Raw genomic sequence first — 24,314 nt, forward strand, 5'->3', positions numbered from 1 at the left:
ACATGTATTGGTTGTATATAATAAAGTGATGTTAAAAAAGTTATTTGTTTTTTAATAAAATAAAGTTTAATCGGATAACATTATTTTATCTATTTCCGTTGTATATCAATGCATACGTACATAATAAAATGTAAACATTATATTTATTTATTAATTGGACAATTTGCATAGCGCCACTTTTGTAAGATATCACCTCAGGGGCGCTATATTGTAATAATCTACCTTTATATATAGATTTTTACTCTCCTGATGAAGGTGTATATATTATCTAACTTTAAACTTTATTAGATACAGTAACAGTTTTAGGTAAAGAATTACCACCAGTTGGAGTAAAATTCACACCTTTTAATTAAACCGACTGCTAATCTCATTGCACAATTACCCTCCTTTTATCCATAAACACGGGTACAATTAATCAATATGTAATAATATATTATTTCAGTCAACTTTGTTATAACTATCTTTAATTGTTGTGACAAACTAAACGATATTGATTCAACCCTTAGACATTAACGGTTGTAACACATATTTAAGCACTGCAAGTCTCCTATGAGCAAATTATATTAGATACCATAACAGTCAATAATAGTGTTTCATTTGAAATAATCCATCACAAATACGTAAAATTTCATTTATTCAAACAACTGTCATTCTTATTATGCCTAAATTGAGCATGTTATTATTCATGAACTCCTTCCTGTTCCGTGTTTTAATAATATATACTCACCCTCTCTCTGTGAATGACCTAATATCTATCTATTAAATGTAACTGTTGTAAGTATCACTTAAACTGGGCGCAGCCCAACCAAGTGCCACCCGCAGGGCCTAGCAGCAAAAACCCGCGGAGCGGGTTTTTAACTGCTAGTTTTTTTCATTATTATTGTTACACGAAGTAATCAGGTAATGGAAAATGATTTCGGAGGAAAAAATTAAAACAGTATAGTACCTAATGTTGATAAAATTGTTTATGAAGAACAAGTTACAGCAGCACCAGTTTTTTATTTGAGTAGGTTACCTACTAGTAATCCATACCTTATTATTGATAAATATATACAGGTTTTCCAATAAGAGGTGTTATTTTGAATAGCCCGCTATTTCGGTAGATGTTACTTTTGAAGCTGTCATTTTTTGACATTTGACAAGTAGAAACTACGCCATTAATAAAAATGGAATGATACACGCTTCAACAACGCATTGAAATTATTAAAATTCACTTGAGTCAATCAGATGCAATTCATCTTGAGTGATGAGGCCCATTTCCACCTCGGTGGCTTCGTCAACAAGCACAAATGTCGCATCTGGTGCTTGAAAAACCCAAGAGTTATTGTTGAAAAGCCTCTCTATCCTCAACGTGTGACTGTTCGGTGCGGTTTTTGGTCCGGCGGAGTCATTGGATCTTACTTTTTCGAAAATGAGGCTGGAGCAACAGTTACGGTGAATGGATTGCGCTATCGAGAGATGATTAATGATTTATGGCTGGAATTGGATGGTATTGATCTGGACAACGTTGACTTTCAACAAGACGGCGCTACGTGCCACACAAGCAACAAAACCATTGATCTTTTACGATTGAATATCAAAATAATACCTCTTATTGGAAAATCCTGTATATATAAAATATGGTACTTCAATTCCTTTGAATTTGAATTTCAATTCCTTTTTTGGTCCGCAAAAAATTATTTTATTAGTTTAATAATTTATTTTTCTCAGCTAAAACTAACACACTTTTTACTAACACTCCTACCTGTAAAAAAGAAAGAAACAACATTTAAGTTTGTTTATCATTTAAGTCAATTTATTTCCAATTACCTTTCATGATTTATTCAAACAATCTATTTTCTTTTTTTACTTCGGCCATGTATAAAATCTGACGCAATATCGCCATCTTGGTTAGCGTTCTGTTTTGTTTTCCACGTCGTATATCATCTGTCAGTTTTGACGTTGACATTCTAACTGTGAAGTTTAAATTTGAAAATTAAAAATATAAGGGAATGCTTTTCCTTTACAAATATATTTTGAAATATTGGTAGAAATAAGTCACTTTGTGGATTGACGTGTTAATGAAATAAAACAATGACTTTGTTTATAACCATGAAAATTATTTATTTTATTTCGACCGACCAAAAAAATTTTACTTTCGGAATTCGCCAATCATCTTATTGATAAAGATCATACCTTCAATCAAAGCACTGGTGCTAATATTCTTCACAAAAATGGTCATGACAACAAATAAAATAATTTAAAGCACTCGAAGTAAAGAAAGTCGCTAAAACGAAAAGTCATCTTGTTAATAATCATTTAAATGCGTCCAATAGCCCTAACTAACAAAAATTAATATATATATATATATATATTGCTAATTTATTCAAAAATCTATTCAAATTATTGGTTATCTGGTGATTAAGGAGATTGCAGACTGATAAACTTTTAGTAAATTCCTAATATATCGGAACACGTGTTCAGGCACCTGCATGATAATATACAATGACGAAATGTGGAAATATTATGATTTTTATGAATCCGTGTTCCGACATCGCGATAATACATTTGTATTTTACTAAAAGTTTATTAGGAAATAATAATCCAGTTAGCCTACAATCCAGTAATTAACCGGATTACGAATAATTTGAAGAGATTCTTAACAAATTAGCAAGATTCAATGTCAGTTATCCGGTACTAAAGTGTATCTTCACATTATCTGCCTGTTTCTCTCTCTTACTTTGTTATACAGGATGTCCGGGGGTAAAGTGCACAAATTTTCAAACTTTTTCTCGAATTTTCAAAGTTTTAAGGTAGTTTTCAGGTACAAAAGTTGAATTGTATGGAAAAAGCGGAATTTAGAAAAAAAGAGTAATTCATCTTTTTTTACTTCTACCATCACGTAGAATCACCTCCGTAGTTTGTGCACTTTACTCTCGAACAGCCTGTACTTTAATTTCCTGCTATTTCACTGTTCCTTTATTCTATGTTATATTTTGTATCACTCTATACCTATGTACATATAGGTACATAAGAACACACAATGTATTTTTTGATTAGTAAATTATATTTTTTTATTGTAACAACCTTTCCTCAATTTGTGTTGGTTATATCCATCAATGTAATATGTCACTAAAGAATAAGATTAATATTGACAAATCTGAACGAAACTTGAAAAAGAACAGCTCTCTTACCGGCATAGCGTCTTTAGTCACTCGACCATTGGAACCTAAATATTAAACGTCGTATTTGTCGATCTGATATTTCAAATTCAGAATTAACAATATTATCTTGCAACAAATTTTTCCCATATTTTTGACAGCCACCTTTTTGAATGATACAAATTTCTAATGAATTGGTTTGTAACGTATCCGTTTTTTATTTATATGGGATATCTTTGACTTGTTTCTGAAAGTCTAAATAAATATGAAATAATAATTGAATTTTTAATTAATTGGTTTGTAACATATCTGCTTTTTATTTATTTGGGATATCTTTGACTTGTTTCTTTAAGTCTAAATGAATATTGAATTTTTAATGGAACAACTTTTCTTTAACTTTTGAAGGTTATATCCATATTGTGATATATCATTAAAGAAGAGGATAATATTGACATGAAATAGAACAAGAACCAAAAAATAACGATCACAATCGAATCCAAGATATCTGTCTCACCAGGACAACGTCTTTAGCCACTCGACCATTGTGACCTAATTATTAAACGTCAGATTTGTCGACCTCATATTTCAAATTCAGAATTAACACTATTTTTTTCCACATATTTTTGACAATTAGTTTTCGATGGTCGAGTGGCTTAAGACGCTGTCCCGGTAAATAGAGATCCTGGGCTCGATTCCTAGATGAAACCGTTATAAAAATAATAATATTTGGTGGATTTGTATAGCGCAGTTTTGTGCAAAATCACCTCAAGGGCGCCGTAAAAATGTATAATACATTTCTACAATATTTAGTATCATACTTACTTGGTAGAATAATTGAGATTAACACTTAATTAGCATTAACTTTTCTTCTTTTCTGTTTCATTTTCTATTTCATGTTTCGTTAAGATAATAAATTATTAGACTATAAATTATTATTATTTCTAATGATAAACTAACTTGTATAACACAAGGTTTTATGCATGGCATAAAGGATAACAAATAATTATAAGCAATAATTATTCCCGTTGGCGGCATTTATTTTTACTCGGGAGATATTTTCAACTTGTATTGATATTTCAGGCGACTAAATATTGCTTATAATATTTTATGCTTCCGATTTTGTTGTCCGGGTTAAATCTTCCCCATAGGAAAAACTAAACCCTTCCACTCACTTTTCCACAAATGATCAGCTAGTCAATCAACACTATGCAAGTGCATTATATAAGTAAAATAAATACAAAACAATACAAGAACAACAACACGTCAACTCACCAGAGATCAAATGGGAAAAAAAAATTCACCGACTCCAGATATTTTCATATCAGAGGGTTCGGCTCGGTAGTACTTCTAACAGGGCCTATAAATCCTACTGATCCCTCAACATAAATATTTAAAAAATCTTTCGTTATCCTACATGTATTCAAAATGACCGACTTTTGCATCTTTATATATAAATTTTTTGATAGATCTAATACGCCTAAATTTTTAATGAGAGAGCTAGGTATAATGCCAGTAGCCGAGATAACGAATGGTAATATTTTTATAGTCTGAGAATGCCAAATTCTTTTTATTTCGTTTCCTAAATCTGTGTATTTTCTAATTTTTTCATTAACAGATTTTTGAATGTTACAGGAATTTGGAATAGCGACATCAATGATATAAGTTATTTTTTTAATTTTGTCATGTAAAACTATATCGGGTCTATTATGACTAATCGTTCGGTCTGTTAGTATAGTTTTATCATAATATATTTTATAAAATTCGTTTTCTAAAAATGAATTTGGTTCGTATTCATAGTATGGTACTATATTACGGCAGTCAATCAAGTTATGTTTAATTACCAAATTTTGGTGAATTATTTTTAAAACTTGATTGTGCCTAAATGTATACTCGGACGGTGCTAATATAGAACATCCAGATATAATATGTTCTATAGTTTCCGGAAAAGCCAAACATTTTCTACACAAATCATCAATTTGATTTGTATCTTTGATTATATGCTTTCTATAATTTTTAGTATTAATGACTCTATCCTGAATGGCAAGCATAAATCCTTCTATTTCTGCGCTCAACTCTCCAATACTCAACCATTTGTTTGACGAAAATTTGTCAACATATGTTTGGTTGAGATAATTGAAGTGTTTTGCGTGTAAAATTTTATTTGATCAGGAATCTAATAATTCCTGGTTGGGATTTATAAAAATGTTGGCATTCTCATCGTATAAATTTAAAGGTGTAATATTTCTATCTGCCTTGCAAATTATTTTGTGCATTTCTGAGCTATGAGCTTTCCTATGGAAAAAAGTTCTTAGAATTTCTACCTGATTATGTTTTAAAGAAGTTATTTTGACTATACCTCTACCTCCTAAATTTCTAGGTAAATTAACTCGTTCTATAGCTGAATTTGGATGATGGCAATTAAACTTTGTTAGCGTAGTTCTAATTAATCTTTCTAAGTTATCTAAATCTGTATTAGACCATTTAATTATGCCAAATGAGTACTTATTTATAAATTATTATTTAAGTGAAGAAATTAATTTGTATTATTTCAGGTTACTTCAGTTACAAAGGGAAATGGTATTTGCAAAATGATGTAGATACTTACATGTAACATTTTAGGTATGAATGTAATAAATCAGTATCTGTAAGTTTAAGGTCAAGACATTATTTCCAATATTGGCCAAAATAAATATTGTATTGAATTATAAACTCCAGTTACTATTTATTATTCACAGTGAAAACGAAAAATATTAATATTTTTTCAAGGGTAAATACGTGGAAAATGAGATTTTTGAGATTTGAGAGTTAAAAAAATCAAAAAATGATAATACCTCTTACTTTATTACTTCGTTAAAACCCTTCAATCACTTCAAATAAACTCTGCTGAAGCTAAAATGTATAAAAACATTTATTTAATTCAATTGGTATTCTAGGCCAACTTTGAAGCTTTTTTTATATGGAATAACTCATACACACAGACATAGGAATTAATCATATGTCTATGCTCATACATATCTATAAAATTCTTTTAAGGCTCGTTGAGGTGTAAACAGCGTACAGAATAAAATTAATCAATTTCCAAGTGAATAAGTTACTGTTCTACCTACGCCTACTGTACTACACGGTGCTACTATACAATATCAGAAGCAGAAAAAACCGTACCTAATAAATAAATTTCCCAAAACCAACCCTCAATATCCAGACAAGTGGGTGGTTCAAAGTTGGTTTCCGTATTTTTTTACAAATCAATTGAATTAAAAATATCACGTATCTATATGACATGGTACTTTCTGCGTGACTCGTCTAACCTAGTGAAGACCTTGGAATTGAAAAAGTATTCAATATTATCGGTACTTATACACCTAATTAGTGGATCCTTGTGGTTATTTGTTGGCGATAGCTTTGTTGATTAAGGGATTTTTTCATAACAGGTGACTATGTGAATTTACACTTCAAACCAGCGGTTCCCAACGGAGGAATAAATAAACGTTGTAAAATCTGGGACATGAAGCTGTAAAATAGGGCACAAGTACCTCATCATGCAATCATACATAACTATAACTCAATAAAATAAATAAATAATAATTAATAATTAATAAATATTAAAAAAAAACATAGTATGTTTGTATGTAATAATTAATTAGTCATTTGTAAACTTAAATGTACAAATTACTAAAATAAAAACAATAAATAAAATAAATATAACATACTATTTTTCTGAAGCAGCAAAAACTCTCAAACTGTGGGCGTCGTATTTACACATATGTCCTGAATAACCAAGTCAACACAACCTATATAATATGCTCGCAAAATTTTCATCATGAGCCACAAAGATCTTAAATTATAATTTCAATCTGAAAAAATAACACAAGACCATAAATTATTGTTTGTTACACATTTTTCTAGCTTTCAAAAAGAAGAAGAAAAAATCGTTAAAGAAATTGAAAATGTATTATTTCAATTTATCTATATTTTCTTAGATATCTTAGAAAAAGTCATAACTAAACACGACATTGGTCCTGTTATTGCGAAGAAATTCACGTGTTTTTGACATTTGAAGTTAGACATCGATTCTAGGTGCGTTTCAGATTTCTATTAAATTGTAATAAACTGACAACTTTAACATGATAGTTGTCGTCTTCTGCCGATTACAGTATGTTTCAAAAACCGAAATGGACTTAGATCGGCATTCAACGGTGACCTTTTAATTGTCAAAAAAAACGAAATGGCGCTGAGCGTCCATTTGATGACAATGTTCATTTATTTATTTATTGAACGCCCCTACGACTTTTACAGACATAACACTAGGCGAAATTTTACATAAAGCAGAAATAAGTATACATAATAAATATCAGTAGGTGTAATGAATACTTTTCGTGTACTTTGCAGTAACATTTTCGTATTACTTGCATAAAAGAGTTCAACAAGTTTATAATTTAACTTTTTACTCCCATAAATAGATTTTTACATATCTTTTTATGTTCTTTACAATATATTCACAAACATAAAAGAGAAAAAGAAGTTAATTTTTTAAAATTTATCAAACATCAAAGAACTTTATTTTGCACTTCCAGAGTTAAGCAATCTAACTATATATATAGCAACTCTATTTGAAGTAAAAAAACGAATTAAAGCCAACTTCAAATAAAATATTGTTATGTAATAAAATATTATAACTAAATACTTAATAATAATAACGTCGGAGATATGTGTTTCCCAAATTTTGGATTTTGTGGCGTATTTAAATAAATATTAAAAATACGACAAAGAAGAATTGTTACAAATAATTGTATGGTAGGTACTCTCTTGTAATTGAACTGCCAGGAACATGGAACGAAATTTAATATTGCAACCCGGGGTTTTCAACATCGTTTCTTTTGAAATTCTGTGAAACAACACGTCCTTAAATAAATTTCTGCTTGGCATGTTATAATTTATTCTTAAATTCTTTTCAAATATTCCATTCGTTTTTTTAATTTCAATAAGAAAAATAAATAAAATTTATTTGTTAATGGTGTTACAAAATAAGATTGCTGTGTTCAAACAAAAAAAAAACTGTTAATGTGCAATTTTTATTTTGTCCGTGTATTTTTTATTTTTTTTAGGTTGGTTGAAAATAAGATTGAAATGATTAATTGTATTGCCGTTATTGCTGTAATTGAAAAATAGTTCCCGCCAGAGTAAGCGATAAAACGCTTTGGCTGTCGCCAAATATTTAAATATGTCTCGTGGCCCAATGGTTGTGGAGCTACACGGAGAGAACTTACTGATATAATTTATTAAAAATCTGGTCAAATTTATTCGTTTTCCTGTAGGAATGGAGGCCTATAACTAATGATTTGACAAATTTCATGACAAAATATCAGTAAAGCGCGAATATGTTATGAGGAAGTCGGAACACGTGTTCTCCAAAAAATAATATTTTCGCCTCTCGTTCATTATATTTATTCGGCCAAGGCCACCTGGGCAGATAGATATATTCTGAATCTAATATTCTGATATTTTATTAGAAAACGGCCATGCAGTCACATTTTAACAGCATCTAGATAAAAAAAGCCGTAGGTACTCACTTTTCTTCGTTGATGTGTCGTGCATTATCTAAAATTAGACTATTTTCTGGTGCTTGTTGCTTGGTGCGCTTTAAAACAAGTTACTAAATATTATTATACAATGTGTACAGTAATGTGGCATTGATGAATATGCATTATGCAACGTCTGTCGAACGATTCGCCTGCGGCGATAACTCTATACTGATCTATCGCTTTGTTGGAATAAATTACTTACTTGGCTAAAGAAACATAATAATTCAGTCTAAGTTTCCACGCCTTGATTTTAGATAGTACGGATTAATTCTGGATGCATGCTTATGTACCCTGAGAATCTACGAGGTTTCTCTGGTAAAATGAATATTATAAACCAAAAAATTAAACTTACGGAAAAGAGGATTTAGTTATATAATTTCAGAAAAATGAACTCCAAAGTTTCGTATTGTTTTGCGATTTGATCCTACATGAATATCCCTAAAACTCACCTTAGGCGCAGTTTAATTTATTTATTACGCTTTTCCTTAAAATATTTTTAGTCTATTTAAACAGGCTACCATACTAAGGTCCCGCCATAGTTAGCGATGAAATGCTTTTGTTGTCGCCACATATTTAAATATATCTCGTGGCCCAAGGGTTGTGGAGCAAAGTGACGTGTGTATTACAAAAATAGACAATTGTCCGTTGTTTGTTAGTACGCTTACGTCATCGAGAGGGGAGGGGGGCCAGATAGGAGCCTCGAAATTCACTGTGCGACCAAAGAATCGGCCATAACAACGGAAAGGGTTACATGAGCTATTCGTGCTCGTCGTGTAATAATTGCTATAATTAAAGTAATAAGAGCAATGTTTCTAATGATCAATAATTAATTTAAGTTGATTTATTTGAGTGCAGAATAATAGTACACAACTGCTGACCCTGTACAAATCGCAAGTGCGCCTCACGCCTACCGTTGAATTTGACAGCCAGCTCTGGTCTGGAGCCCCAACTTACCCTCAACTCTGTGCAGTGCGTTTTCGAGAATCTTTATTGCATCAGGTGGGAATGCTGTCCTTGTTAAAAAAAAGTTAAATTATTTCATATTTAATGTAAAAAAATAAGGGTGCCTTAATTAGCACCACTGACTTCGCGCAGTAGAGACTCGAAGTGTGTGGTTCATATTAAAAAAATAATGGAATATATGTTTTCTCACAATAGTTCACTTTTTCGAGATGTTTTTTTTGTAAAATTACTTGTAAAAAATGGCGAACATTGCTGTTCGCGACAGACGCGAATGCATAATATCGAAAAAGCAATTTAATCTCGATTCCAGAGGAAAAACTCAAATTCAATAAACCATTACGTTACCCTTGTAAATTATATTCACTTTTTGACATTTTTTTCCATCCTCAAAGATAGATCTTTGAAGAAGATTGGTCCTTTTTGATTAAATAGTGGTTTATACAAATTAACTTATTTTATTTAAAATATCTTATGTTAATATTTATATTAAAACCATGTATGATCGTGTAAGGAATGTGGAGATCCGCAAAGAGTGCAAGGTTGATGTAAGCGTAATGAGTAAGATCAAGAAAGGGACGCTTAGATGGTTTGGGCATGTAGAGCGAATGAGCGAAGAAAGGAGTGTTAGGAGAATATACGATGCAAATGTGAATGGTAGCAGAAGTCGGGGACGCCCGAGGAAGACATGGCACGACCAAGTGAATCAGATACTTGAGTCGGGCCATGTCAAGTGTCAGAATAGTAGGTATGAGACGATGTATGAATGTGAATGAGGCAAGGAGTGTGTGCCAAGACCGAGTTGTTTGGCGGTCCGTCCTTTCTGCCTACCCCTGCGGAGAAACGGCGTGATGGTTAGTTAGTTAGTTAGTAGCTTAAATTTACACTTCACTTTATTTTTTTAATAAAAAGGTTTTTCAGCGGAAACACACTTAGTTGAGAGAAAGTCCTTTCAATATTCAGTAAAACCTGGGAAAACGTCCCGGTGTTGGAAAACTTTTAAAGTCTGAAAAATGTGCCCACGGGGAATTGTTGCCCTGTATTGGTTTGTTACCCGGTTTATTCAGGACTTCTGTGGCGATATAAATTGTATCCATGTAATGTATTTTTCATGTACTACTAGTATAAATGTACCTATCTGCGTATGAATGAATGTCTACTGCGGGTACTACTACAATTATTTACAATAAAAAGTAATTCCCTGTTTATTTTTTCAGGCTATGAAATTGAATTATTAATTAGTCAATTGGAAACAGTGACATGGTACAACCACCTACTATTTTTAAAAATGTGTTGAATTAATTTGTTTTTAGTATTGTAATATCAATGGCGATTGCACTAGGAAAATGGCGACGGTGAAAGTTATCTTTGAGACAGTTATTTCAGACTTCTCCCGAAGGCATTGGTAAACAGAAATCGAGTTGTTATCGTTCAATATTTTATTTCAAAAACAATTCTTTAGTTTTCAAGGACGATTGTTAAATAATTAAATAAAGTTAAATAACGAACTGATAAACTACAATTGCGATTAGTTAGAAATACACGGTGTTCGGAATCTCGTAGTATAAGCAATAAACTGGTGAATCTACAACACATAGAGCATCATGTCCCAACCGCCGCACAGTGGGCTGGAAATCGCCTTTCATAGACATAGAGACTTGAATTTTCAAGGGCATTTTTTTGGCTAGAAATGGATTCTGCTGATCATTATTATGCTATAAAATTTCGTATGAAGCAATTGCGTGTACAAGAAGGAGTTATCATTTTTTTAAGAAAAATCTGTATGGCACTGACATTAAAAATGAGGCTATCTTTGGAATCATAAGGTTGGCCATTACATCCTTACATACAGATTAATACTAATCTAGATTTTCGTATAAATATTGTCGGAGTATTCCGTAGTCAGTATTGACTCTCCGAAAAATAGAAATAAGCATTTATTTCTTTGCGGACACCGTGTATACAAATAAATCAAAAATATTGATGACTTGACTGTTTTCAATCTGGTATTGGGTGGGTATCTATAAGTAATTTATTTACTATTTACCAATCCTATCGTTAGATTTTCAATAGTATTTATTTGACAAATAAATGACAATTTTGGATGACCTTTTGGACCGTAATTTGTAAATGCTTGTTTACTTCATTATGAGGTTTATGATAATTGAGTTATTGGGCTTGTATTCGATACTTTCATCATCCAGCTTGTTCCTGGTGATTCGGGATGAAAAAATGACATGTTCTATTTTTGTACCATAGAGAAACATCATCAATGTTTGGTACCAATTTTCGTATAGATTTGGAATATCTATGGGACATCGCACATTATTATTTGACAGTTGTCATCTGTCGTAGTTTTTTATTTATTGTTTTTGTGTTTAATTCGAAGAAATCCATTTTTTCATTATATAAAATCAAATATAATAATGTAATTACTAAGTTCGACGAGTTAATAGTACAATGGGCCTATGGCCTAAGTGCTCGCGGGGAACGTAAGTAAACCGCCTCCGACTTAAAAAAAAAAAGTTCGACGAGTACCTACCTACTGCAAGTACAAAACCCAAAAAATAAATTTTGTAGAAATTTTGCATGTTTATTTAATTTCATATTTAAAATCTTAATAAAAATACTACTGTAAAAATACTAAATGATATTGTGTTCATTACCGATTGTGAACGTGTATTACAGTTAGGAATTATAAATTTCGCGTTTGTCTTTGATGATTTGACATTTTGTTTTGAGGAAATAATACACGAGAACAGTTGTAACAGGTATTGCTTTGGCAACTATTGTGGGTAGTTTGAGTTGCCGTGATTTCACCTCAAATATGTACATACGGTGATGAGGCAGGCAATTTCGACAAGGCTTGGGTTCAAATATCATTATGATGGAGGTTTAAACGACGAACGGTTGAACAAAAACATCGATTGAATAATGACCAAACACGTGACACAGCTCGCAAATGACAATAAAAGATGCTTTCACGATTGCGATGTATGGTTATGCTCAAGGAGTTGGCAATTTTTGACGATTTGGTACCGTCCTCAAATAGTATTTATTCTAGGAAGAGAAGCGAAGATTTTTCAATTGGGTAAAAAAAAGTATCATTATCATTAACGCCGATAAGTCCATAGTTTTCAAATTTTATTTTAATATTTTGAGGATTCAATCATGAATATATTATTTTGCTACTTCCAACTGAATTGTCTTTATGAATTTGTGGGGTAAGAGGGGACTGTGGCGGGTATTCCAAATAAGTTCGAAAAACTTTTTCTAAACTTTCGATGCTACCGGTGTACAGAAATACATTCATACGTGTTCTCTCTTAAATGGTTTACCTGTACTTTGATGACATTATATTTTAAACAAATCTAAAAAGGCTTCAGTTAGCGAATGCGGAGTGAGGTTCAAAAATAAAGGAGGAATATTGAATAGATATCGAACAGTGATTTATTTCCATTAGCTCTCAATCACCTAATTACTTAAATAGGCTGTTAAGTTATAATCAGCAGAATCCTATTTTTAAAATACGTAATCACCTAAATACATAAAGCAGTTAGTATGATAAAGGTATAATCAGTTAATATAATAAAGGTATAATCCACTGTACATAATAGGTATAATAAGCCAGTATAATTTTAATGCTGTGGTAAGTTGTTAATGAAAGAGTCTGGAATTGTAACCTTTCCGTCATTCATTTCATTTAAATTATTATAAAAAATTATTTCTTTTATTTCATATCTTAAATAAAATTATAACTTCAATTTATTTTTTATGTGAAACCGCTCAAATACTCCCAACCGTCTGGAACCCGTGGGACTATGTCATCTTCAATTGGGGTATATTTTGAGGCTGATGGTAGTGGTGAGGGAAAGAAGAGGGCGGGGAAGTACCTGGCTATTCAGCTCTGGTCACCAAACACGAACAAAGCTATTTCAAGCAACGTTTCAATTATGAATGGTGGTCTTACACCAAGGCGATACTGAGAGTATCTTCCAATCTGTGACGTGCCGCAAGTATGTAGGTACTATATATTATTTTAAATGAGTAAATTATGAAATAACAAAAAATAATCAAACAAAATTTACTTGTGCATGCTGTGATTTGAATCCGTAACCTCAGATATGAAATATTGTTAATTTATTAAAAATCTGGTCAAATTATACGTTTTCCTGTTAAAACTGATAACGAATGATGAGACAAACTATCTGTAAAGCACAAATATGTAAGTCGGAACACGTGTTCTTAAAAATAATATCGTCGCATCTCGTCCATTAAATTCATTTGGAAAAGGACACATGAGTGAACACAAATTCAGATATATTCCGAATGACTAATATTTTATTATGAAAGGGTCATGTAGTCACATTTTTAACAGTACCTTGATAAAAAATAGCCGTACGCGTGTATGATAGGATAACTACGTTGGATTGCAAACAAACAACAAACAAAAAAAACTTTACAAACGCGGCTATTTAATATTATTTCATAAGATTTTCAATATTTTCTTTCTCTAACCAATAATCTCCGAATAATCTGTTTAATAACGACCCTTCTCTTTAATATTGATGTGAAGACTTCATCATCTTCAAAATTCAGAATTTTGTCAAGCGATAAAATTAAAACTGCCAATACTTTGAGGTTTAATACTAAAACAAAATACTTCAAACATAAATTTCATCATCTTGAGTATCAGCCCAGTAATACATATTCGAGGAAAAACTGTGCAAGGTTTTCTTCAAAAGCAAATTATGGTGCGGTTAATTAATTAATTTCATAATTACAAAACACTGAAGCCATTTATTTATACAATGAAATCCTAGATGGCCTGTAGCCTTTGGTAGGTATATGAACGGGTATTGATGGAAGATGTTTTGGCTTTCGTAAACAAATGGTTTTTAAAAAAATATGCGCGTTATTAAGGCGACATTATACGTCATGTATTATGGGGGTTTAATGTTGCAGTTCAACAAAATCGCTGAAAAACCCATTTTTAAACTTAGAAAACGTAAGAATTTATCTTGTATTCTTTCAATAGCTTGTACATGACTATTGTAATATACTTTCCGTATGACAGAATCGTACTGAATTTGACTTCTAATAAAGGAAAATTATAACAGCTTAATAAACTTAATATTGTTGAAATTTCTAGTTAACCTAGTTATAAATCCCAACATTTGTAACACCAGAAAGATTTGATGCCTAAGTCTTTAATTTGTGTAAATGTCTCAAGAGTATTGTTTTCAATGTTGTAATTAAAGATCACTGGATTTTATTCGAAAAAATCTGACTATTTGACATTTTGAGATATTTAAGTAAAGTCTGTTTTGCGCCAAATTAACAATTTGTTGATATAATCTTGAACAATATTACAATGATAAATATTTTGAACAATTCTAAAATTTTCGTCAGTCATCAGCTAAAAGTAAGATATTACACACATTATGAAATATTTTTGTAATATCATTTATAAACAATATTGGACCAAGGTGTGAACCTTGTGGGACTCCACTTGTTGCATTAGTTTTTTCTGATTGGGTGGATTTTATTTTAACAATTTGTTGTCTACCGGTAAGATAGATCTTAAATCAGGCTTATATGTTTCCCCGTATACCAAGCTTTTCTAGTTTCCAAATAAGAATTTTATGGGAAACTGTATCAAAGGCTTTTCTAAAATCGTATAATCGAGTCCACGTTCTTCAGAAATAATTAAAATAATCCCATGGAAAGATCAATTTTCTGGGCCTGCTAGGGCAAAGTCAACCGTAGGTCCATTCATTACGCTGGGCCGCGCGTCGAATATTGTTTTTATACGATTTCATCACTTATGTCATTAAGATTCCCGATTTATTTTAGAGATTTGATAGAGCAAACTCAACCACAGGTCTGTACAATAAACCAGGGCCGCGCCTTAATTAAACGACACGTCGGTGATATATTACCACACATACTTAACCATTTTTTATGCATGATGCAACCAAATTCTTCACAATAAAACTTGCGCCTAAAACTTGGTACCTAGTATAAACTTATAACAATTTGTAATAGTAATCATTGTGCGAAATGTAAGCAAAATTAATTTATTTACGGGATAAGGCTCTCGACTAGCAAGCTGGAGGTCGCGGGTTTAAATCCCGGAGTAGGCAAGTGAATTTTATTTGATTAATTTGTGTTATTTCATAAATTATTCATTTAAAAAAATATTATATAGTATATTTGCAGCACGTTCCAGAGTGGAAGATACTCTCAGTATCGCCGTGGTATAGGAGCACCATTCAAAATTGAAACGTTGCTTGAAATGACTTTTTCCGTTTTTGGTGACCAGATCTAAATAGCCATCCCCTTCCCCTCCCCACTACCTTCAGCCTCATAATATACCCCAATTGGGGATGCCATAGTCTCCCTGGCTCCAGGCGGTTGGGAGCAGGTGGGACTGTTGTAGGACTTCACATTAAAGAAAAAGTTTTTTTCTAAAATTGGATTTAATTAAGTAATTTTATTTAGAAATCGTTGTATTGGAAAACGGAGATTTATAAGAGTAGGTACCTAGGGGAGACCTGTACAAAACCGTATACCGGGGTAAAACCGTATTTCTCTATAAAAGCTTTATTTCTTTAAATATTCCCGCCATGACTTCCGCCCATGTTAAGCCCCCAAATCAACGCAAGTCAGCAGAAACTTGTTAAAACAAGCCTGCCCGCTGGCGAGATAAAACGCTTATTAAGTTTTTCGGTGATCTGATCTAATTTTACAGTTATTGAAATAATTAATAGTGAAGTTTATATCATTTGCAGGTGAGTGACATATCACATACTATAATTATGTATATTTTAAATTTGATTAAGTAAAACATTTGGGTGATTTTCGTTAAAAGTTTAACATTTGTGAAAGAATGTGTGAATAGAAATTTCTCGGGCACAACCGTACGGGGTAAAACCGGCCAGTATACGATTTTGACCAGGAGTATTTTCGTTGAAGCATTTTTTTATGTGTTTACAGACGTTATCATCATGCCTCGTAATTACCAAAGAAAAACTACAAGTCAAGACTAGAATACGCAAAAAATTAGAGTGTCGTCCCAGGAACTATGGGTTACCTAAAAGTATCAGAAATCTACGGAGTGCCGAAATCACTCGTTGGTCACGTTCTTACCATGGAACGTCGCCTATTTGGGATAACTTACAAAGATCTTCGAAGCTTAGCATTCGAGTTGGCGGAATCCAACAAAATAGTGCATAATTTCAACAAAACTGAGAAACTGTATATGGTATACGGTTTTACCCACCCCCCGGGGCAAAACCGGAAAAATTGGAGGTTTTGTTTTTTTTTAAATACATTTACGAATAAGATTTTCGTAAATTTTTCTATTATGTTTTGTTCCTTATTAAATTTATTAATAAAAATAATTACTATCAACCTTATCTTATTTTTAATTACTGAACTACAGAGCTTCTGCCTTAGCTATACGGTTTTGGACAGGTCTCCTCTACCTATATTATATACCTAACATTTAATAGATTATCCATATTGTCGCTTACGTCATAAATCAGTGTGGAAATCCTATTTTCGATTTTATCCATCTTTACTTACTATTATGTAACTTACTTATTTATTTATTATTAGATACATTCTAAATTTGCTTGTCATTATTTTTTACTTACCTAATAATTATCGACTTAGTGTACTTATTATCATCTGCTTAACTTACATTTTATTATTTACTTAGTATATGTTAGTACCTACATATTTAATTGAAAAAGTATTTTTGTGTTCTTAATTTGCTTATTCATGTTATTTAAATTTATTTACTTATATTTATTTACTTACATTTGTTTACTTACATTTATTTACTTACTATTATGTACTTATTATTACTTAACTGTCTATATTTACCTGTTTTTGTCTTAATTTTTTTATTGTTAATAATCATTTATAGTATCCCTCTTGTCATTGTCAGTATGATTGTGGCTGATAAGCCAGCACTTTTACTTTATAATACTTATTTAGTCAGTAAGATGTGAGTGTTGCCAACTTTAAACACACTGCCCAACTGTAATTTTATTTTAAATAAATGTAGTGTTTATTTTTACAACAATTTTGTTGGTTTATATTTTCATTAGTTCACATGTATTTAATTTTTTTTAAATATTATTGTAAAGCTGCACATCTCGTCACAAGAATTCCCTAGTGAGATGAGAAGCTTATGATTTTATTGTAATATGTATTATAACAAAAAATTGATCTATGATTGTGAACGTTGTCGCAAATTGTCAGCGCAGTTATTTGTGGCGTACTGACTATTAACACACTATGAGCGGGAATGGTATTTTTACCCGCGCGGCCGACTGGTGCTTATCGGCGGGACGGGTAAAAATACCCTTTACGCCGGCTCCACTTCAAAGGCGAGGAAGGTAAATTATTATTATCATTTCCCGTTACTATTTAATCTTAACGCTTGAAGACATTACAAACTACACACACATATAACAAAAAAAGATAAGCCGTTGTTTCGTTTATGTACACACATACTCTTGCAATAATTAGGAAATTTTATCGTGTTAAATTTCAAAGATTGTTTGTTAGTTGTACTGGGAATATGAGTACCTATTATATTTTTATGAAGTGTTATTTATGAATTCATTGGACCTTTACTTTTATGAGATAATCCCGAGGATGTTATTACAATAATCATTTCCTGAATGAATTTTCCCGGAACTCGTTACATGTGAAGATAGAGTGGCGCTAATATACACGTGCTTTAGTTATGATATACAGAGTTACAAAACAGACGTGTTTTTTTAGTGGAATTTATTTAATTGATATTTTCTTTAACCTTCAAAAATGTCTTCAGATAATAACGAAAGTGATGAGGAAATATTCGCCGATAATTTGTCTGCCCATTCTGGTGAAGATTTAGCTGAAGCGATATATTTTTGCACTATTCGCGAAAAACACCCGCTATAGGCTAGATTCTATTGTTTGAAGCGCCCGACTACAATGTGTTAATTTACCCTTGGAGGAAGTGGCGTTAAAAACAACATGTTAGGGTGATAGCAGACTCGATGGCTGTACCAGCTGGTTTTCTTCGGCCGGTGCTGATTTGTATATACGAGTATATGGCAATATGCGCAAGGTGGCACAATGCAACGGCCCCGGCACCGGATCGTCCCGGCAACACGCAAACCAGGGTCATAGCCAGTCAAATAGGCAATTAATTTAATAACAATTCCTAACAAACATAAAATATTGTTAAAAATAATTAACGTGGCACTATTTTTCCAAGGAGCCTGTAAAATAATATGTAATAATGTAAAATAAATATTAAAAACTGAACAGTTAATTTTAAATTGTGTAAAAGAAATAAGAAAAAAATAACAATTAATTTTATAAGCGCGAAATTTTTTATTATCTCCTTTGAAGCTCACATTAATTTTCTTGTAGCTAGTTTCATATCGGAAGGGATCGATATTCTATGGCACATAGTTTAAAAAATGTAATTATGTTACAATTAATATTCAATTTTCTATTGTACGTGTTCGAGTTTGGGAGGGAACACACAACCGGTTCGTGCAGCCAGACAGTATGGTGGAAACATAATATCAATGGCAAAAACCACCCGGCAGCCTCTGCAATGTTGCTGCTGGCACCAGTCTACCAGCACGCTAAATATGCATACGTGTAAACATAATTGCTTAGGCGGCTCCCTCATGAATCGACATAAACCGAGTGAAGTAAGAATGCGAGCAATGGAAGCACGCAATACCGCTCCCATGCCGCACCGATGCATGTACATGTACGGGCTCCAATAGAAATAAAAGCTCACTCGATATCATGCTTATTTTATACCGACCCGTGATTAAGTCCCATTTTTTTTTGCGAATTATGGAAAAAAAAATTGAAATATGAACCACTATGAACATCGATATTTGTATCTCAAACACAGACATAGGAATTAATAGACGAGAAGATAATGGCGAGGGGTAAAATCAACTGTTGAAGAACGAAGGGAGTGAAGCTGACTGTGATTCGTCAATAAATCAATCTGACAGTAAATAGGCATCTCGCATTATAATATCACCATTTAGTACTTAAAAGTAAAATCTGCTTTTGAATGAATAGACATTTTTACATGGGAGCGCAAATTACTCGCCACGTTATGAACAAATTTGCGAAGTCCAAATTCGGCGAAAAAATTCGGTTCTATTTTCACAGTCGAATATTTCGTTTAAGTATTTAGTTAAGACACTTTTATAAATGTTCATAATTTACTTCCCAGCAACCAACCAGCTTTGTGTTTCGCGTCCAGACGTTTCTCGATGTGATAGTAACAACTGATTCATATTATACGATGTGAATATGCTTAAAATAAAGTAAAATAATGCTTATATATGGAATGTAATACGACAATTGGGTTTATTCTCTTTTTCACATCTATTTTTACAAGTTTTCATAGTACAAGTCAACATTTTGCCGTGTTATTTCGTAAAATGAACCGATGATGCCTCGACCATAGTTCGCACAAGAATGATCACGTCACGTTTTCAAATTTCACTTGAGGCCATACGCGAGCACAGCCGGCTCCAATGGAACCGGTATGGGGAGTGGGGATAATACGCTTTTAATCACTTAGGGCAGGTCTACTAATATTCATATGTCTATGATCTCAAAGTACATTTCGTTCAAACATGCGAGTATATATTGCTATGAATATCATATTACGATGGTCGATCGCCTCAAAAAATATTTTGTTCAAATATGGAACATATTGCTATGAATATCATATTACGATGGTAGATTGCCTCAAAGTACATTTTGTTCAAATATGGAACATATTGCTATGAATATCATATTACGATGGTAGATTGCCTCAAAGTACATTTTGTTCAAATATGGAAGATGATAAAACGTTTCGTTACTTAAGCCCCCGCATACCAAATTTCTACCGATTTATAACTAGTTTCAAACCATTTATGTTTTTAAAATCCAAAAAAAATATATGTTACTTTTTAAGATCTGTACATTTGTTATGCCGAAACGTTAATTATATGAAATTCCCTCGATAGAAAAAAACTGCAAAGTAACCTCCAAAAACTATTTAAAACACGTTTCGTTCCGTTATTTAATATGTTATAGGCATGAAAAAATTCATAGTGTATCTTTGCAACGAAAGCATTTGTGGAAAGATTTTTGTTCTATTTTAAACGAGTCGAGTTTTATTAAATATTTTCACCATTTTCGCTTAATTATTACCGGTTTTTTTTAATATTAGCGCGCTCCCTCTAACATTCGTATTTACGGTGACTGGATAAATCATCAAAATGATAATTCATCACATGTTTAAAAAGTTATATAAAGTTATGGAAAGTGATGAAACAAAAACTATATTAATTGGGTTAAGTAGATTAGGTTAGGTTAGGTTTAAATCAAAAAAATCGTTTCTAATGACTTTATATCCATAGACATATGAATATTAGTAGACCTGCCCTAAGTGATTAAAAGCGTATTATCCCCACTCCCCATACCGGTTCCATTGAGCCGGCTGGGCTCGCGTATGGCCTCAAGTGATATTTGAAAACGTGACGTCATCATTCTTGTGCGAACTATGGTCGAGGCATCATCGGTTCATTTTACGAAATAACACGGCAAAATGTTTACTTGTACTATGAAAACTGGTAAAAATAGATGCGAAAAAAGAGAATAAACCCAATTGTCGTATTACATTCCATATATAAGCATTATTTTATTTTATTTTAAGCATATTCACATCGTATAATATGAATCAGTTGTTACTATCACATCGAGAAACGTCTGGACGCGAAACACAAAGCTGGTTGGTTGCTGGGAAGTAAATTATGAACATTTATAAAAGTGTCTTAACTAAATACTCTGAAACTAACTACGACTCTGAATATAGAAGCTGCCTTACTTTGCCGAATTTGGACTTCGCAAATTTGTTCATAACGTGGCGAGTAATTTGCGCTCCCATGTAAAATGTCTATTCATTCAAAGCAGATTTTACTTTTAAGAAGTAAATGGTGATATTATAATGCGAGATGCCTATTTACTGTCAGATTGATTTATTGACGAATCACAGTCATCTTCACTCCCTTCGTTCTTCAACAGTTGATTTTACCCCTCGCCTTTATCTTCTCGTCTATTAATTCCTATGTCTGTGCTTTATATCACTTTTTAAAGGTGTGTTGAATTGTCACTGTGTTGAGTTATCATGGAACCCGTATTTACAAATCTCCCTTTCAAACCATCTTGGAAAACTTACTGCAGGGCCTTAATGACAAATCATATTAAAAAGAAAAACATTGGACCAAAGTTAATTAGTTTATGCGCGGCAAAAATATGCCAAAGTTTTCTCCGCTAGGGGGAAATTAAGAATTCAACATTTTAATATTAAATTTCCCATAATATGTCTCATCTGATCTTTTCCCCCTTGTTCTAGGGTCGCGGACCGTTTAAAATTTTTTATAAAAAAATATATGTAAGTACATTTTTGGGCTTAGCTACTTTTCTATTTTATGAAATGTATATACCTATTCTTTTCGGCTGGCATTTGGGGTATATAGATAGAGCCAACACTGGCATTCAAAGTATGGGCCACTTATATCGGTTCATTGTCCGCTGTGAGATACCGCGGGCTTCAGTCGGTTACAAGCATTCGCTGGGCACGTGTCTCCGGCGATAACGTCAAAATGCCGACCTGCACCCTGAGATATTATACAAGTCGTACCGGAAAAAATAGGAAAACCATTGGAATAAACTTTCATCGGTAATTAGGGCTTTACCACAATCATTAGTCGTGTAAATTGGCGTTTATTAAAAAAAAACAAGCAGCACTTGAAGTTTGCCAATTTTCCGGGCGGTGGCTTATGTTTTGTGGCGGGCAGTCACCGGCGACTCCATTCGTTGAGTCCGTTCGCGGTCGGGAGGATTTGGGCGACATCGACAGCCACCACACCCCCCTTCCTACTTCCCGAACAATATTTTACACTGATTTTGCAAGGAATGTAGATTGTATATCCACTGGAGTGCTTGTCGTCATATACAGGTGCCGGGGGTAAAGTGCACTAACTTTTGGTGGTGATTCTACATGATTTTAGAAGTATAAAAGAAAAAGAACTTTTATCAAAATTCCAAAGTTTTAAGGTAGTTCTTATGTAAAAAAGTTGGATTGTTTGTATGTGAAAATAAAGATTATTCTATGAAAAAATATTTTAGTATGGGAAAAAAAACTGATTTCGAAAAAAGTTTTTTTTCTTTTACCATCGTATAGAATCACCTACCAAAGTTAGTGCACTTAACCCCCGGACACCCTCTATATACATTTACCATATTATTTCATTAATACCATTCTTCAAAATATTAATACAAAAATGTATGAAACTGTTTACTGCAGTTTAAAACCAGTGAATCCACCTAGATTTCGACGTTCATTCCATAATTTTAGGTCCTATAAATATGGCGCATTATTACATTAATGTTTTTGAAAAATGGCAAAATATGCCAGAAAATCACTCCAGTGGATACATAACTCAATGGCTGCTGGTCACTTATTGCGCTATAGATTTAAATAAAAAATAAAATCATTTTTAAGGTAGCGTATAGTATAATAATTATTAATTAATTTCATTACAAATTAATATATTTTTATAATTTTTTATTGCTTATTAAGCTGCACACTCACAAGTCCAACCAAAATATTTATCTTCTGTTCAACCTTTGATCATAATATATTTCTATCATATGATATGCTCAATTATCAAGTAATTCAAATTTTATAAATTCTTACCCAGAAATGTGAAAAAGTTGAATTTTAACTGCAATCACAATGTAGTAAGGAAAAACTTCACCAAAGTAAGTTAACACATGAATTGACGACTTAAACGACACGTTTCACTACCTTTTAGTTTCATAAAAAAATGGGTTTACAATTTTTTTATTTGTCATCAACACAATATCGATGTTACTAAACGAGACACTCTTTAACACTTCAACATATCTGCGTACGTAATTCACGTCACTCCAATTTAAATAAAATTAGTTTTTTTTACTTGAAAAACTTTTCCGTGTTTGCGAAAATAATTCTGTGAATATCAGAGCAAAATACTCGACGAAGCCTCGCTCGCCAGGATGGTTGCGTAGCGACTGAAGTTATGGGACTTTTGAGGAAGTGAGCCGGGAGCGAGAGGTAAGCTAAATCATACTCACACACAAAAAGAGATATACCTATCAGTAATGAATTTTTAACTGTAGTATCTAAAGTTGGCGCTTTTTGAAGATTGTTTCCTTACTGAATTTGCGGTTCCTTGTTTGTAATTCTGTTGATGATAATACAATGTTCAATGGATGATGCGGGGTCGGGTGAGCGGCGGAGGGAGGGGCATTTTCACTACGGGGGAGGAAGACAGAATTCGGAAAATTTGTTTGCGAATCGGAGATACTAGGCGGTTTGAATTAAAGGACATGAAACACAAATTGAACGTTGAAAAGCCAATAATTGTAAGTATGGAGGTAGGTATGTACACATCTATAGTTCAATGCCTTTAAAGGTTGGCGCCCGAAAATCTTACTTACTCGTTTGTATACGTAATATAAAGTATAAATTAGATTTTCTGAAGTT

At 32.4% G+C, this 24,314-nt stretch overlaps 1 protein-coding gene across 1 annotated transcript in view; it reads right to left on the minus strand.

The window, feature by feature from the left end:
* Positions 1–23,816, minus strand: part of LOC149424398 (tyrosine-protein kinase transmembrane receptor Ror-like) — a 252,480-nt gene extending 228,664 nt beyond the window's left edge. Inside the window, exon 1 of the mRNA XM_089651529.1 lies at positions 23,484–23,816. The gene's annotated coding sequence lies outside the window, so the exon portion shown is untranslated. The remainder of the gene's footprint in view (positions 1–23,483) is intronic.
* Between the last annotated feature and the right edge of the window lie 498 nt (positions 23,817–24,314).

The sequence above is a fragment of the Hesperophylax consimilis genome, chromosome 4, assembly GCF_061612785.1.
Source record: "Hesperophylax consimilis isolate HC1 chromosome 4, BYU_Hcon_1.0, whole genome shotgun sequence".
NCBI classification, from domain to species: Eukaryota; Metazoa; Arthropoda; class Insecta; order Trichoptera; family Limnephilidae; genus Hesperophylax; species Hesperophylax consimilis.